At 42.9% G+C, this 16,488-nt stretch overlaps 1 protein-coding gene and 1 pseudogene across 1 annotated transcript in view; both read left to right on the top strand.

Annotated features, from left to right (window-relative positions):
• Positions 1-16,488, top strand: part of LOC135729896 (taste receptor type 1 member 1-like) — a 78,462-nt gene that overhangs the window by 48,979 nt on the left and 12,995 nt on the right. The window lies entirely within an intron of this gene.
• Positions 8,988-9,104, top strand: LOC135730532 (5S ribosomal RNA; annotated as a pseudogene).

Here is a 16,488-nt window from a genome sequence, read left to right as displayed (position 1 = left end):
CAGTGTTTGAGTTCACCTCCATGTTTCTCTATGCTACTCACTGGACATGGCCATGTAACCCCACATGCGGTAGTATGTTTTAAAGGGAAATTATTAACAGGATTAAAAAAATGAAATAACCGACATGATAAAATAGGGTTGGTTAAAGTTTCTAAATTTCAGTTTTGATTATTTTTCAATTAATTGTGCAGCCCTAGTATTACGGTGTATGTAGTCAAGCCAGTCGCGGTTTGAAAACAAGGTCAAGCCAGCCGCAATTAAGATTCTGATACGCACTTACCATGTTAACAGTAATTTCTACACTGTCAAAAATAAAGGTACAAAAGCTGTCACTGGGGCAGTACCCTTTAAAAAAGGTCCTAATATGTACCATTTAGGTACAAATTTGTATCTTTAGGCTACCAATATGCACCTTTAAACAGTGGAGTGCACAGACCTACTCAGGGGCAGGGGCTGATGGACTAAAAAGGGCATAATTTTTTTATGTCAAATAATAATCAAATGTATTTATTACTTTGGTGTTTTTTATTTTTTTTTTCCTTGGTATTATTTAAATAATGTTGTAACAAATGAATAACAAAAACTAAAATAGGGAAAATATTATTTACTTTAGCAAACAAAACAGCGAGAATCAAGTTTTGAGGACTTCATGTTCATGTTGTAAACTTTGTGTATATGTATAAAAGTGTTAAATCTGCAAGTTAACCGATCTATCACAGTGTTTTTAATTCCTTATTTCTTTGATTAAATGTCTCACAAAAAAAGAAACAATAAGCTTTACCATTTGAAATTATTCCTAAAACCTATTTTTCATAGCTAAAACACACCGCTTTGTTAGGCCCTGTTTACATTAGAGCATTTGTGTTTTAAAACGGCATTTTAAAATGAAAACGATCCTCGTTTATACTGGCATTTTAAAAAGAATCTTCATCCACACTATACACAACCATAAACGCATGAAACATGACCAATCACGTAACTGGGCATGCGCATTAAAGTGTAAAATAACTTATTAATCTAATAATAGCTTACCTTTGCGCATTTATGCAGCCTAGGGGTGTGCGATATTGACAAAAATTCATACTTGGATCCTTTGCAGGCAACTACAACAGACACCCCTGCTGAAAAAAACAGCATACCAGCAAGACCAGCATATGGTACTGGTTTGCTAGTGAACACCAGCTAAACCAGCATCAGCACCAGCATTAGCACCAGCTAAACCAGCAACAAACCAGCATTAGCACCAGCTAAACCAGCATTAGCACCAGCATCCCATGCTGGTCATACCAGCATATGTTGTGTTTTGGTGCTGGTATGCTGTGACCACCAGCTAAACCAGCATAGACCAGCATAATTCCCATGCTGGTCCATGCTGGTTTGATGCTGGTTTTTTCAGCAGGGACTATTTTTGAACCTATAAAAATGTGTTTTGGAAGGCTTATATTGTTCTAAATTCCGACCTACAACATATTAATATGATTAATAGGTTAATGTTGATGTTTTAAACCAAATAGAAAGATAGTCTCGGTTACTGATGTAACCCTCGTTCCCTGAAGGAGGGAACGGAGACGTCACGTCGTGACCGACGAATTGGGAACTCGCTTAGAGAGACCAATCTGCTTCGAATACTACTAAAACGCCAATGAACTTGGCATTGAGATATTTGCATAATGCTGGCGCCGCCCCGCCAGGTGCGTATATAAGCAGCAGGTGCAAATAGGGAAATTAGCTTCTTTTTCGCTGAGAAAGCCAGAAGTGTGACCGGCCGTAACAGCAGGTGGCAGCACCTGTGGCGACGGGACGTGACGTCTTCGTTCCCTCCTTCAGGGAACGAGGGTTACATCCGTAACCGAGACGTTCCCTTTCAGTCGGTCACTACGACGTCACGTCGTGACCGACGAATTGGGAATCCCTACCAAAACGCCACTAGGGGCTGACCTCTTCCAGTGTCTGCGTAAAAGCCCTCCGGTTCCACTTAAGGAGGAGGAGGTAGGTTTTAAGGCAGAAGGCCGGGCACTAGATGTTCCTTTAACCCCACAGAAGTGCCAGCGACTGGGAAGCGCCCTACCTGAGCGGGATAGGAACGCTGCGGAAGCCACCGCCCCTCTTAAGGGCTAATGGTGGGCGAAAGTCAACCGTGGTTGAGGAATAAAGACAGCCTTGGCTGTGTAAGCAAAGCAGTGCTCTGCTGAGGGAAACGTGGGCTAGTAGGATTAACCCCACGGAAAATACTCACAAAGGAACCCGGTGGGACGCAATGTGGAGCCCGAGCCAGACACGTAGGTTCGCGAGGATACAGCTAGTGAAAGGCTGACAGCCAATGCTCCGCAACAAAGGCTGCCAAGGCAGCGGAGGAAGAACAATTCAAACCATTACGCATTTTTGTTCTGAAGCCCTTCCATACTGACACAGTTATGAAGCATCAGTTGGAGGCTGCAAGCCGACCTGCGAGCCTGCTCTCCGTGCTCCCCCTGGTGAGGAAAGAACACGAGAGGATACAGGCTCGATACGAACACTGTAGAATCTAATGAACGTATTAGGTGTCGCCCAACCAGCAGCTCTGCAGATGTCTGTTAGCGAGGAACCACGAGCGAGAGCCCAAGATGAGGCAACACTCCGTGTGGAGTGAGCTCTCAAATTAAAGGGGCAAGGAATACCCTGAAGATTATAAGCCAGGGTGATAGTATCAACTATCCAATGAGACATCCTCTGCTTGGTGACAGCCTTCCCTTTCTGCTGGCCACCATAACAAACAAAGAGCTGGTCTGAGGTCCTGAGGCTTTGCGTGCGGTCCACGTAGAATCGCAGTGCGCGTACGGGGCACAACAAAGCCACGGTTGGGTCTGCCTCCTCCGGGGGCAGCGCTTGCAAGCTCACCACCTGATCTCTGAAAGGAGTGGTGGGAACTTTGGGCACGTAGCCTGGTCTGGGCCTCAATGTTACGCTCGAGGCAGCAGGACCAAACTGAAGGCACGAATCGTCAACAGAGAATGCATGTAAATCCCCTACTCTCTTCACTGAGGCCAATGTTAGCAGGGTCAGAGCTTTCATTGATAAAAGCTTCAGACTCGCGGACTGCAAAGGCTCGAACGGGGGGGCCTGAAAGGCTTTCAGCACCATGGACAGGTCCCAAGGAGGAATAGAAGGAGGGCGCGAGGGGTTTAGCCTATGAGCGCCTCTTAAAATCTAATAACCAAATCATGCTGGCCAGCTGATCTGCCGTTGATAAGTGAGTGAGTGACGAGCAGAAATAGCGGCGATATCAACTTTAATGGCGAAGGGACAGCCTACCATCTAACCTATGTAGAAGATATAAAGCACAATGTTAATGGGCATTCTCTGGGGTCCTCGCGTTGCAAAGAGCACCAGGTGACGAAAAAGGTTTCATTAAGCGCGTAAGCCCGTCTTGTGGACGGTGCTCGAACCGCGTCGATGGTGTTAGATACCGTTTGCGATAAATCACCTAAACCTTGCGCGCGCTCAACGACCATACATGGAGATCCCACAGGTCGGGGCGCGAGTGCCAATGTGCCCCTTCCTAAAGAAAGAAAGTCCTTCCTCAGGGGAATCCGCCAGGGAGGGCTGTCGCGAGGAGCATTAACTATGAAAACCAATTACCAGTCGTCCAGTACGGACGATTATTAAAAAGGCTCTCCTCGTCCTGCCTGACTTCGCACAGAGCCTGCGCGATAAAGCTCACTGAAAGGAATGCGTATTTACGCATCCCCCGCGGCCAGCTGTGTGCCAACGTATCCACGCCGAGGCTGCCCTCGGTCAGTGAATAAAGTAGGCAACAGTGGGTATCGTCCGGCGACGCAAACAGATCCATCTACGCACGATCGAACTTCATCAAAATTAGCTGGACTGTCTGGGGGTGGAGTCGCCATTTGCCGGGGGCGCAGCTCGGGAAGCGTGTCTGCCGCTGTATTGAGCGTACCCGGGATGTAAATGGCACGAAGAGACCTCAGATGCTTCTGACTCCAAAGGAGGAGATGACGAGCGAGATGCGACAGGTGACGAGAGCGCAAAACCGCCTTAATGGTAAATAACGCAACAGTCGCAATGTTATCGGTGTCGGCTAATACATCCTTCCCTCGGATCTCCATAGCGGAGCGTACAAGTCCCAGATATACAGCGCACCGCTCGCGGCAGTTGGGGTGCTATGCACACCCCTGAGACTGCAAGCCCGTCAAACGTGGCTGATCATCCCGTGCTGAGGGCATTGCATGCTACAGAATGCCAGGAGACCCCTCAGGGGCACATCTTCTATCGGAAATGCCGGGTCTACCACGGGGAAAAATTGAAATGACACGCAGGTGTAATGTTTACACGGTGTATGCCGGTGTGCCACGCTCTCCTCGAGACTCGATCGTAAGCCAACGCTGAAGCGGTCTCATATGAAGCAGCTCGGGCGGTGTCACAGCCGCAGCATGCTGTCATATGTCCAGGAGCTTCTGAAATTGTTTCAGAGGGACCGCGTACTTCCCTCGAATTAAACCGAGGCAAGTCAGAACTGACTGGTTGCGCGCTCTTGTAAAACACGCCAATTAGTCGATCGAGTCTTATTTCCATACTGAGAAAAAGGATCCTCTGCACGGGGCAAAGTTGCTCTTTCCCAGTCGACCTGAAGACAAAACGAGCGAGATGCCGAAGCATTAACTCTCTGTGTTCGCACACGTCTGCCAAGAACGGGCTATTATAAGTCGACGAACATAAAATCAGAATGCGAACAACGCTCTCTCTCTGATATTTTAATGCCGTGACTACATGGAGACACGGAGAGAGAGAGACAGCTCGAACGGTGTACTTAGTATTAATATGCCCACCCCAGGACGCAGAGTGAAAAACGGTCTAAAGCGAGGGGAGATGGACACATAAAGTACACGTCTTACAGGTCTAAGGCTGCAAACCGATCTGAATATTGAAATACGAGCCTCGGCGTTATCATCCAAAAAGGACACCTTCGTAGAGCCGGTGCGTAAATCAAATCGATCGTAACCCGCCGCGTATTTTGGGTACTATGAGATAAAGGCTGGAAAAACCCTATCATCATCATCTTGGTAAGAGGGACCGGCTCGAACATCCTTCGCCAACAGGATATCGACTTTTGCACGCAGTACATGTGCATCGGACGCTTTCACCACAGTGAAACGAAAGCCCGAATTTGGGGTGTGCCGGATTCGTAACCGAGGCGGATCGTGCGTAAAACCCAACGAAACGGGCTGGGAACTGAAGTCAAGCACCCAGGCACCGTACGAGGAGAAATAACGACACTACCGAAGTACCCGCGGTGGGGCAGCGAAGCGAGACAGGTGGGACTGCCGGTGCGTCTGCTGTGACAGCATAAACATCTACAGTATGTGTGTGTGACACTGACCTGAGCCCGCTGAGGGTAACGGTCGTCTGGTCTCCTCTACGGAGAGCGCAGACTCCGATGAGGGTGCTGGTGGTCCGGTCTCCTCAGCGGAGAGCTCGGACTCCTCAGGTCACCCGCTGGCGATAGAGGAGAGTTAGGGGAGCTGGTGTGAACCCGCTCACGGCTCTCTCGATCCTCCGGAGACCTAGAGAGGGAAGAGGAATGCACTCTTATGTGTGGTTAAGTGGGTACCGGCCGAACAGCCGGTGGAACATATGCAAACCAAGGATTTTCCACCCGACCCTCTATCGGGGGAAGGAGCTCCATCTCCTGAAGAGTGATCCTCTGCCAATCCGGGTCGCCCTTCACTGGCCACTTAAACTCCTGAATTTCATGGGAAGCGGCTAAGCGGGCGGGGCGAGCTGCTGACGACCGGTTCCCCTGCGCTGCCGAGATGGGGTCCGAGGAGGGGAACGGAGGTGGTCGCCGCAGGACGCCGACGGCGAGAGGCAGACTGAGGAGCCGGCGTGGTGGACCAAGGGCAGCTCTCTTCCGCCGGGGCATGACCTAGGAGATCGCCTCAGTCTGCGCAGCGGAGCTGTACGACTCCCCTGGCTCGCCGAAGAGGCCGGTCTGTGAAACATGAGCATTCAAGTTGTTCTCGTCTGCGTCCGTCATGTCAGCCAGACACAGCCAAAGGTGGCAATCTTGAACCACTGAGGTGGACATCGCACGACTGAAGGTCACGGCCTCCCTGGTAAATCCTGGTGAGCCTGCAGCAACGTTATTACGTGCAGGGCCGAAGCCGCCTCTCCGGCATGCCTGATGGGCAGCGTCCGTAACCGGACGACTGTCTACAAACACGGGAGGGAAGGGTTGGGTGGTCCCTCCAGGAACGCATCCCGCTCCACTGAAGGGGTCCCCGCCCTTAGCGGCTCCGTTGGTGAGGGAGGTGAGGGGTGAAAGCTGAACGGCCGGACGGCCGCAAATCACGTCAGCTCTTCGTGCCGTCGGGGAAGAAAGGCACAGGAGGAGAGGACCGAGAGGCCCGAGCAGCTCCGAAGTACCAATCATGTGGGCGGGACGGTTCGGGCGGAGAGGGGTTAACCTTTCCAACTCTACCGTCTCCGCCGCTCGAGCGGGCACAGCCGCCATCTCCGGAACGACTCTGCCTCGGAGGAAAAATGGACACCCCTCTGATGCTGCAGAAGTGACGGGACCAGAAGGAGGTCCAATGGATTCGGCAGACATCGTAGAACACGACTCTGCAGTCTCCACCGGAGCCTCAACCGGCTGAGGATGAGAAGGCCGGTAGGTGGAGGACGCATCCTCCGTCCTACTCAGCGTAGTGACGCGAAGGGCGCCCTGCGAGGGCTTGACAGCCGCACCATGGCGGCATCAGCACTGCAAAGGCGCGGACAGCGTTCCCGTAGAAACGACAGTCGTCTCCGCAATCCAAGAGGGTAATGCTCTCACAGAGAGAACAGAAACTCTCCACGAACGCAGCCCCGGAGTGCTCGATGCCTGAGCACGAAGACAGCGCTCGTGACCGTCACTGAAACCCTTACACTTCTCGCATCCAAGATCGCACGGGCGAAAAGCTATCCTGAAAAGGACGCTGATCTCCGCATATACGAGAGAGTGGCTGCCTTTAACAAGGCACAAAGCTCTCTCGTATCACTCTTTTAGGGAAATTCACTCAGATGCTCAGTTGATGATGCGCACAGGGAAAGGCAACGCACACACTAAACTTAAAACAATAAACAGATGTAGAGCCGTGGAATAAGCGAAGCGTCGGCTGTGATACTGCTAATTCAACCAACTTCAGCAATCAAATCCCAACAGAGTAAAGTAGCTTCTCAATAGCAGATACTGCCGGCTTTCGAAGCGATAAAAGCTAATTTCCCTATTTGCACCTGCTGCTTATATACGCACCTGGCGGGGCGGCGCCAGCATTATGCAAATATTTCAATGCCAAGTTCATTGGCGTTTTAGTAGTATTCGAAGCAGATTGGTCTCTCTAAGCGAGTTCCCAATTCGTCGGTCACGACGTGACGTCGTAGTGACCGACTGAAAGGGAACTTTCTGATTTAAAAAGGAAGCATTCAAGTGAACAGTACTAAACAGTAATAAACTTGAAGCAAAAAAATTCAGCAAATGCAAACTTCAATCAAATATAATAAGAGATGAAGTATAGTTTTAGCCTACAGAAATGCTTATTGCTTTAATGCAGGAAGTTCCTCTTCAACCATTTCAGGCTGTTATATTTATAATAGTTCATTGTTCGCCGTTCATATTTATGATCTTAGTCCATTTTAAAATTTTCGTACGAACTGACTGTATTCTTCAGAAAGACACCAAATAACTTCCCTTACCTGTCGCTGTTCAGTGTGCGATTAATTAATAAAAATTAATATGACATTAATTTTTAAAAGTGTGCGAGGTCCGTGCACGTCCTCCGCCAGCAACACAGAAATAGCAAAAAGCGCAATCTGCTAAACGAGCATTAAATCTTAATATGACGGTGATTTTATTGTTTTTATTAATTTATATAACAAAACTTATCAATAAACATCGATTAAAATTAAGAGACAAATTATATGAAACGAAATCCATTTTAAAGTAGCAAACAAAACTTAAATTAAACTCAAAAATAATGTCTGACCGATCACAATTCTCTCTTCATATTGGCCTCTACAACGGCGTTTAAAATTACAGTCTATTTTTCGTAATAAGCTAACTAAATTTAAACAAGACAAACAACATTACAACAATATTCAAACCCAACAATACTCAAATATAAAACAGACATTATTTATAAGGATACATGTTAAAACAATCTGATATAGCGTTTATAATAGCTGGTTGGTAGATGTTTACTATTTTTGGCAAAACCTCCGTTGCAAACCTCTATTTACCTGAATAAAACAAATTTTTACTTTGAAAATGATGCGCTGTCACGTTAAAATCGGCTGTTCGTTTACATAAGACTCTGTCTTTGTCATTAACACTGTAGCGCAACGTCTGAGTTCTCAAACTAAAACAGGGTCTTCAGCGTTTACAAACGACTCCGTTTATGAGGGTCGAAAACGGTGGTGTAGTGTAAATGAAAGGCGTAAACGTAGCAAAAGTAACGCGTTTTAAGGGTAAACGCATTAATGTAAACATAGCCTTAGTTTAGCACACCATCAAAACACTGCTCCAAACTAACTTTATAGCAGAAGTCGAGTGTTTTGATCTGATGTGGCTTCAGATCGCAAAATAAATACACCCTTTCTTTTTGGTATTCTGCACAGTGCTTAAGCATTGCATTATAATAAATAAATGTACTGTATTATGAAAATACCCAGCATGACCGGAACAACACAGATATACCATATATAATCCTTAATGAGTTTATTGTCTTTTTGTTTTATCCGTCAGAACATATTTTTTGCATGTTATTAGCAGCTGGGTAGATAAATGCCCTTAAGAGTGTAAATTCTGAACCGGACCCAAGCGTTCTTTGTGTGTCAATTCTAAAGTGTCTCTGTGCGATGGTGCACGTGTCACGGTTAGTCCGTGTCATGTTTTGTTTCTGTTCTGAATGTCGTCACCTGGACATTCATTGATTAATCACCTGATTCATTCCACCTGCAGCCATATCACCCTGTAGCCCAAGACAGCTTGCCCACTGAAGCTAAGCAGGGCTGAGCCTGGTTAGTACTTGGATGGGAGACCACCTGGGAAAACCAGGTTGCTGCTGGTAGAGGTGTTAGTGAGACCAGCAGGGGGTGCTCACCCTGTGGTCTGTGTGGGTCCTAATGCCCCAGTATAGTGACGGGGACACTATACTGTCAAAAAAAGCACCGTCCTTCGGATGAGACGTTAAACCGAGGTCCTGACTCTCTGTGGTCATTAAAAATCCCAGGATGTCCTTCGAAAAAGAGTAGGGGTGTGCCCTGGCATCCTGGCCAAACTTGCCCATTGGCCTACTAATCATCCCTCATACTAATTGGCTATATCACTCGGTCTCCTCTCCACTAATAAGCTGGTGTGTGGTGGGCGTTCTGGCGCAATATGGCTGCCGTCGCATCATCCAGGTGGATGCTGCACATTGGTGGTGGTTGAGGAGATTCCCCCATTCATATGTAAAGTGCTTTGAGCACTGGAAAAGCGCTATATAAATGTAACTAATTATTATTATATTTAGTCTGTGTATTTATACCTGTGTTTGTGCAATACTCACTGCCGGTTCATTGTCATTTCTTCCATGTCTGTTCCTGTTCACGTTGGATGTTCCTGTGTTACTTACCTGCCCGTTGTTTGATTCCTGTGTAGGGATGTCAATTTATGCAATTTCCCATATTCGATGATCATTTAAATTAACGATCAATCAATCGAATAATCGTTAACAGTAATAGTGCAATAAGCCTTCACTGCAGTGGAATATCCAATGACATAAAAGTGTGCATAAAAACGACAGCTTCCTCACGCGAATTAAAATATTTTATTTTGTCTAAATAACATGCTAGTGAGGCGCCCTCAGGCTTCACGTATGAATGAACAGACTGGTGTAAATAGGGCTGCACGATTAATCGTTTTAAAATCGAAATCGCGATTTGGATGGGTGCGATTTTCGAATTGCAAAAGCTGCGATTATTTCGATTCAGAACTATCAAATATAACAATCATTTAGTACGCAGTTTTTGACAGTTCGCTTCATGCGCATTTTATGTTTGATGCGGTTTAACCAATAGAGGGCATTAACACTGAGGTGTCAGACTGAACAACGTCAGATAACGCCATTGCGCGAGCAGCAGTTCAACTCCCCAACAAAGTGTACGGCCATATGATTTCCGCGATGCGGAAAACACGGACAGAATCGCGAAATCCAAGCATACAAATGGAATTAACTGCACAACACGGAATGTCATGGAAGTTGGCAGATTTTGGATTCAGACATTTTTAAAACCCATTATAACTAAGTCGATGGCGCTTTTTGAGATTTTACTATGCGCCTTGGCTGTGTGGGATTTACGAGCAAGCAATCGTTTCGGGGTGAGTACATCTAACAATGTGGATTGCCCACTGAACTTTGCTTTTGGATGCACTTGTTCTGTGGATGTTGTACAATCTGTGCAAACTCCTAAACGGCTGGATCAGGACATAAACTTAGCATGCATGCTACCCAGAGACTTACCTCATCTTCAAAGTCTCTTGGCTTTGAATAATTACTTTATATTCAATGAGAGATCTCATTCGGATTTTACGTATGAACTGTCTAAGGAATCATCATGTAATGTTGCTAGACGAAGAATGTTGATTGTTTTACTTTTACTGATATCTGGAAATGTGCAACCTAATCCTGGGCCTGAGTTGCAATGTCTTCAGATGCCACCTGATTGTAAATCCTTGTCTGGTCTAAGTATTGTTCATCTCAATGTCCGCAGTATGATATCCAAAATGGATATGATTAGAATATGGGTCAAATCAACAGATGCAGACATTGTTGTAATATCTGAAACTTGGCTGACAAAATCAGTTATGGATAAAGATATTAGCATGGATTAATATAATGTTTATCGAGCAGATAGAGCAAAGAAAGGTGGTGGAGTTGCTATTTATGTGAAAACTAAATTTCATGTCAGGGTAGTTTTGTCTGAATCAATCTGCAAACAATTGGAACTTCTGGCAGTAAATGTTGACATTGTTAAGGGCCTCAGTATAACAGTTGTTGGGTGCTATAGACCTCCATCTGCCCCAATTTCTGCATTACAGTCTCTAATACAACTTTTAAGTAGGTTAAATTATAGTGAAATTATTATAGCTGGCGATCTAAACTGGGATTGGCTTAAACCAGTATCTGATGATTTTAAAACTTTCTGTGATTCTGTCCCACTTACACAGTTGATCAATTCTCCCACACATCCAAATCTTAAATGCCCAGAGAAGTCTACACTAATTGATTTGATTTTGACCAATGTTCCTCATAAATTTTCATCTATTGGTGTCTTTTGCAATGACATAAGTGATCACTGTGTTGTGGCTGCTATCAGGAACACTAAGGTCCCTAAATCAAAATCAAGTGTCATTTGTAAGAGGAATCTTAAACATTTTAATGAACAGGGGTTTTATCATGATTTATCTCATTTTAATTGGAGTAGAATAGAGCTTATCCCTGATGTGGAGATAGCTTGGACATTTTTTAATGATGGTTTTACACAAATCATAAATAAACATGCCCCATTTAGAAGATATAGAGTAAAGGGGCGTGATAACCCCTGGTTTTCCACAGAGCTGGCAGAAATTATTTATGAACGTAATTTGGCTTGGGCCAAAGCAAGAAAAACAGGTTCAACATATGACTGGCTTGCATTTCGACAGTTAAGAAACAAATGCACCTCTTTTATTAAGACCGCCAAATCTGAATATTATTTGTCTATTACTACAAAAAATTTAAATGATCCCAGAAGATTTTGGAAAACCATAAAATCACTTTCTGTAAGCAAAAATTCGCAAGTAGTACCCACCTTTGTTATGAAGGACTCAGTTGCTGTTCATGACAAAATGGAGATCTTAAATAGTTTTAATGAGCATTTCATATCTTCAGGTTCTCTATTTGATACTACTTGTTCTGCGTCTGTGAATCCCATTATTGATAAGCCAGGATATATTGATCAGCCTTTTAATTTCGTACCATTTTTGGTACAGGAAGTTCATCAAGCCCTAAAATCCTTGGATTGTAGAAAAACCTCAGGACCTGACCTTATTGATCCTTATTTCTTGAAACTGGCAGCTGATTTTGTAGCTGTGCCTCTTACATATCTTTTTAATCTTACAGTGGAAAATAAGGAAATACCAAGGATATGGAAATCATCTTTTGTTTTACCTTTATTGAAAGGAGGTGACCCCGCAATTTTAAATAATTATAGGCCAATATCTAATTAATCAGTTCTAGTTAAAATTCTTGAAGGTCTTGTGAGTGATCAATTAAAGGAGTTTTTATATTCAAATGCTATTTTATCAACACATCAATCAGGCTTCAGAAAAAGACAGAGCACAATCACAGCCGCAATGAAGGTGGTAAATGACGTTTTGGTTGCGCTTGACAAGAAGCAGCATTCAGCATTACTCTTTATTGATCTGTACAAAGCTTTCGATACTGTTGATCAGGAAGTTTTGAAATGTAGACTTATTAACTCAGGACTTTCAGAGCAAGCAGTTGCTTGGTTTTCAAATTACCTTAGTGATAGGTCTCAGTGTATTAGATGTGATGGTCTATGCTCCAAAACTGCAACAGTGACTAAGGGTGTACCACAGGGTTCTGTATTAGGTCCACTTTTATTTACTATTTACATAAAAAATATGGGTCAAAAGGTGTTAAATGCCAATCTCCATTTTTATGCTGATGATACTGTCATATATTGTAGTGCCCCAACTCTTGTACAAGCAATTGAATATTTGCAAATTGCATTCATTGAAGTTCAAAATACCCTTATGCAGCTAAAATTAGTTTTAAATGGAGAAAAGACCAAACTTATGTTGTTTTCTAAATCCAGAATTAGGCCTCAAAGCCTCCCTCCAATTGTCACGATGGGGGGAAGTGAAATAGAGGTTGTTAACTCCTATAAATACCTGGGTCTTTTGATTGATGATTCCCTGACTTTTAAACCACACGTGCAGACCATGGTGAAAAAGCTGAGGCTAAAACTGGGTTTTTATTTTCGAAATAAGTTGTGTTTTTCTTTTAATGTAAAAAAGCGACTTGTGGCCACCACTTTTTTATCTGTTTTAGACTATGGTGATCTTTTATATATGCATACGTCTGCACAGAATATTCATAAGATTGAAACAGCTTACCATGCTTCGTTAAGGTTCATTACAAATTGTAAAGCACTGACTCACCATTGCAAGCTATACACTCGGGTTGGATGGCCTCCTCTAGCCACTCGAAGGCTATGTCATTGGTACGTTTTTATATATAAAGCAATTCTTGGTTTGCTCCCAAATTACTTATGTGATTATGTCATACAAAAAGGAAATGGGCAACACTTTTTGCGTTCTCAGGACCTTTTTATGCTTTCTGTGCCAAAGACTCGTACGGAAATGGGAAAGAAGGCATTTCAGTATTCTGCACCTTCATCATGGAATACGTTGCAAAAGGACTTGAAACTAACTGATTTAATCTCGCTAAATGCTTTTAAAGTAAAAATGAAAGACTTAGAGGCAGACGCCTTAATATGTAAATGTTTTTAGACTGTAAGTATCTAAATTGATTTTATGAGGCGTTGTTTTTTTTTTTTTTTTGTGTGTGTGCGTATTTGTTCATACTTATGTGTTTGTATTTTTTTATATGCTGCTGCCTGTCTTGGCCAGGTCACCCTTGCAAAAGAGGTTCTTAATCTCAATGGGATTCTCCTGGTTAAATAAAGGTTAAATAAAAATAAAAAATAATAAAAAATAAAATAACTCATTAACCGGCAAATGAAAGGACAGAAATGCGCGAAAACATTTCCCTTTTGTGTAATGTTGGACTTAAAGAAAGGTGTATATACGTCCGTTTCTCGTCATGCATCGCAAACAATGACAAGCGCCTCATCAGACTATAAGCAGGTTTCATTAAAGCCCGGAACACAGTAGACGAAAGAGGTACAGTATAGTTGCTTGCACGCGCACATCCGCACCGCTTTGAAAGTATATTTACAGGCACGAGGGTTCATGAAGCGCGCACACAGAGAGCAGTCAGCACACGCGTGATCACTAAACTTAAGTTTTCTTTCTTGTCTAATTGAACATAAACAGCTGGATGTTTATCAGTACATTAAAGCAGAGCATTTTTAAAGCTGTCTTGTGTCTTAAAGTGACAGACAGTAACCTGGTGCTTTCTGTGTCAGAAATGTTTATTACACACCAAAAATTAAAATCACTCCTTAATCTTAACTGAACAAGCTTCTGCAGCTCCACATTTAAAATCCTACAGTGAGGACTGTGCAGTGTTTTATTTGTATTTTTTGCTTATGTTAAAGCATAGATTCTAATAACTAATATATTTACATTTATTACAGATGCCTGAAAAGTAAAACAAGATGAGTATAGTCTTATGATTAAAAGAAAAAACTAAACATTTGCTTGTCAGAAGCATTGTTGTAGTGACAGCCAAAATACATTGGCCTATATTTTATTTTAAATAAAACTTTCAATAAATTTTTGTTAAATTCTATTTTCTTAATGTTCTTAGATTTTTTTTAAAAAGTGTGTCTGCAGAAGAGCAAAGTCCTGCAGACACCTTGGTACAATGTTTAAGAGGTCTTAAATAAACAGTAGCACAGCATCTTTCTTTGGTGCTATTAAAACCACCACAACAAACCTGGATGTAGCTTTTTTATTATATACTAATGAATCGCACTTTAAATCACGAATCGCAATTTTGATCAGAAAAATTGCAATTAGATTTTTTCTCCGAATCGTGCAGCCCTAGGTGTAAAGGTCATTTTAGGTACCAGTGGCTCATATCACCACCTTTGCATGCCTTTGAACCAGAAGCCCCGAGGAATGTTGTTTTGCGAAGTTCTTTCATGACGACCATGCATGAGATTTTTTTCAGTGACAGCAGGTCATATTTCATTTTACAGGTTTGGAGTCCGAATTTCATTTTCATAACTTGTGACACATATTAAGACATTACTGTCTCTAAATTTTTTAAAATAAAGGTCAAATACAAACGCTAAACTGCGCTTATACAGCATTCATGTAAAGCTAGGGTGACCATATGTGCCATTCTTCCCGGACGCGTCCTGGCCAGGATTTCGGGTTCGTCTTGCTGAAGTCGTATTTCTCGGCCACATACGTCATAGAGGATTATTATTATTATTACAGAAAAGCAACCGTTACATTTTAAGGTAAGAATGAAACTACAATTGTATGTCTTATGTTTTTAACCTCTTGAAAAGCACCCCCATTCTGGCCCGAAACCATGAAAATACCTACTTTCACTAAAAGGGCTGTTTTTACTAAACCATTTATAGTATAAGCATAACTGTGGTATCATTAGATAGAAGACACTTTGAGCTTCGTTTTCCATGTTTCAAAATTATTTTAAGATTTAAAAAAAAAAAGTTAGAGAGGCTGAAGTACATTGTAATAATTTTTTTTTGCATAACATCTTTTTTAACACTAAAAATCTTAATGATAAATATATGTGTGAAACCTATAAATGCAATGAGGCCAAAGCCACAAGTCTAAAGAAGTTATATTTCACGTTTGAAGTCAATAGACCCAAAAATGAGGTTCTTGCAAGAGTTTTTGTAAGACTAGTGCCTTTTCTAAGTGCCAGTCAGCCACAAAATAAAAGTCTTTTGTTTACATGCATACACGTTCGTTCTTTTTATTGTTTATCCTTATATAAGCGTATAAAATGCCGTATCCACACCAGGAAATAAAGCTTCACACAAAGATCGTTGAATTCATGTTCTAATTGGCTACACGTTCTGTCTATCAATATTTTCCATGAAGTCATTGGAGGAACGCGCGAGTCAGATGACGTCACGATATTAGACAGCGCTGTTTGGATATTATGTATTATACTCCCGCCTACTCGTACAATTAAGTTTGAGCGCTGATTTTGAACGCAAGTGTGCTCTCATATACAAGTGTTAGGATGTAAATTGTCCTCAGATTGTATATTATAATCTATTACAAGACGTGCATCTGAAATCTGATGTAAACAATGGAAAACATATCCATATTTCACGGATTATACGCATTTGTGGACAAAAATGGTCATTGGATGTACTTTGTTGGAGAGTTTTTATGGGTTATTCACACATCTGAAACAGACTGGATTCGATTCGCGTTCCAGCACAAAGGTAAGGAGTCAGTTTATATTATGCATGTTGTTATCTGGACTTTTGTAATAAAATACTATATTTATGATACTAGAGCAATTTAATCTCAAAACGGACACCATACACTGATGCTAAACCCTTAGACCTTTTAAACGATGTATAGTAGTGTTATTATTATTGTTGTTTGTACACAGTAGGCTATATATATATATTGTTAGCAGCATAAAAAAAACTGACGTCCTTCCGTCCGCGAGCTAGTGCGCGTCGAGAGGTTAATTGAATGGTGTATGCGGTCAACAAATACGA

The sequence above is a fragment of the Paramisgurnus dabryanus genome, chromosome 11 (genome assembly GCF_030506205.2).
Source record: "Paramisgurnus dabryanus chromosome 11, PD_genome_1.1, whole genome shotgun sequence".
NCBI classification, from domain to species: Eukaryota; Metazoa; Chordata; class Actinopteri; order Cypriniformes; family Cobitidae; genus Paramisgurnus; species Paramisgurnus dabryanus.
This window is presented reverse-complemented; position numbering and strand designations above follow the sequence as displayed.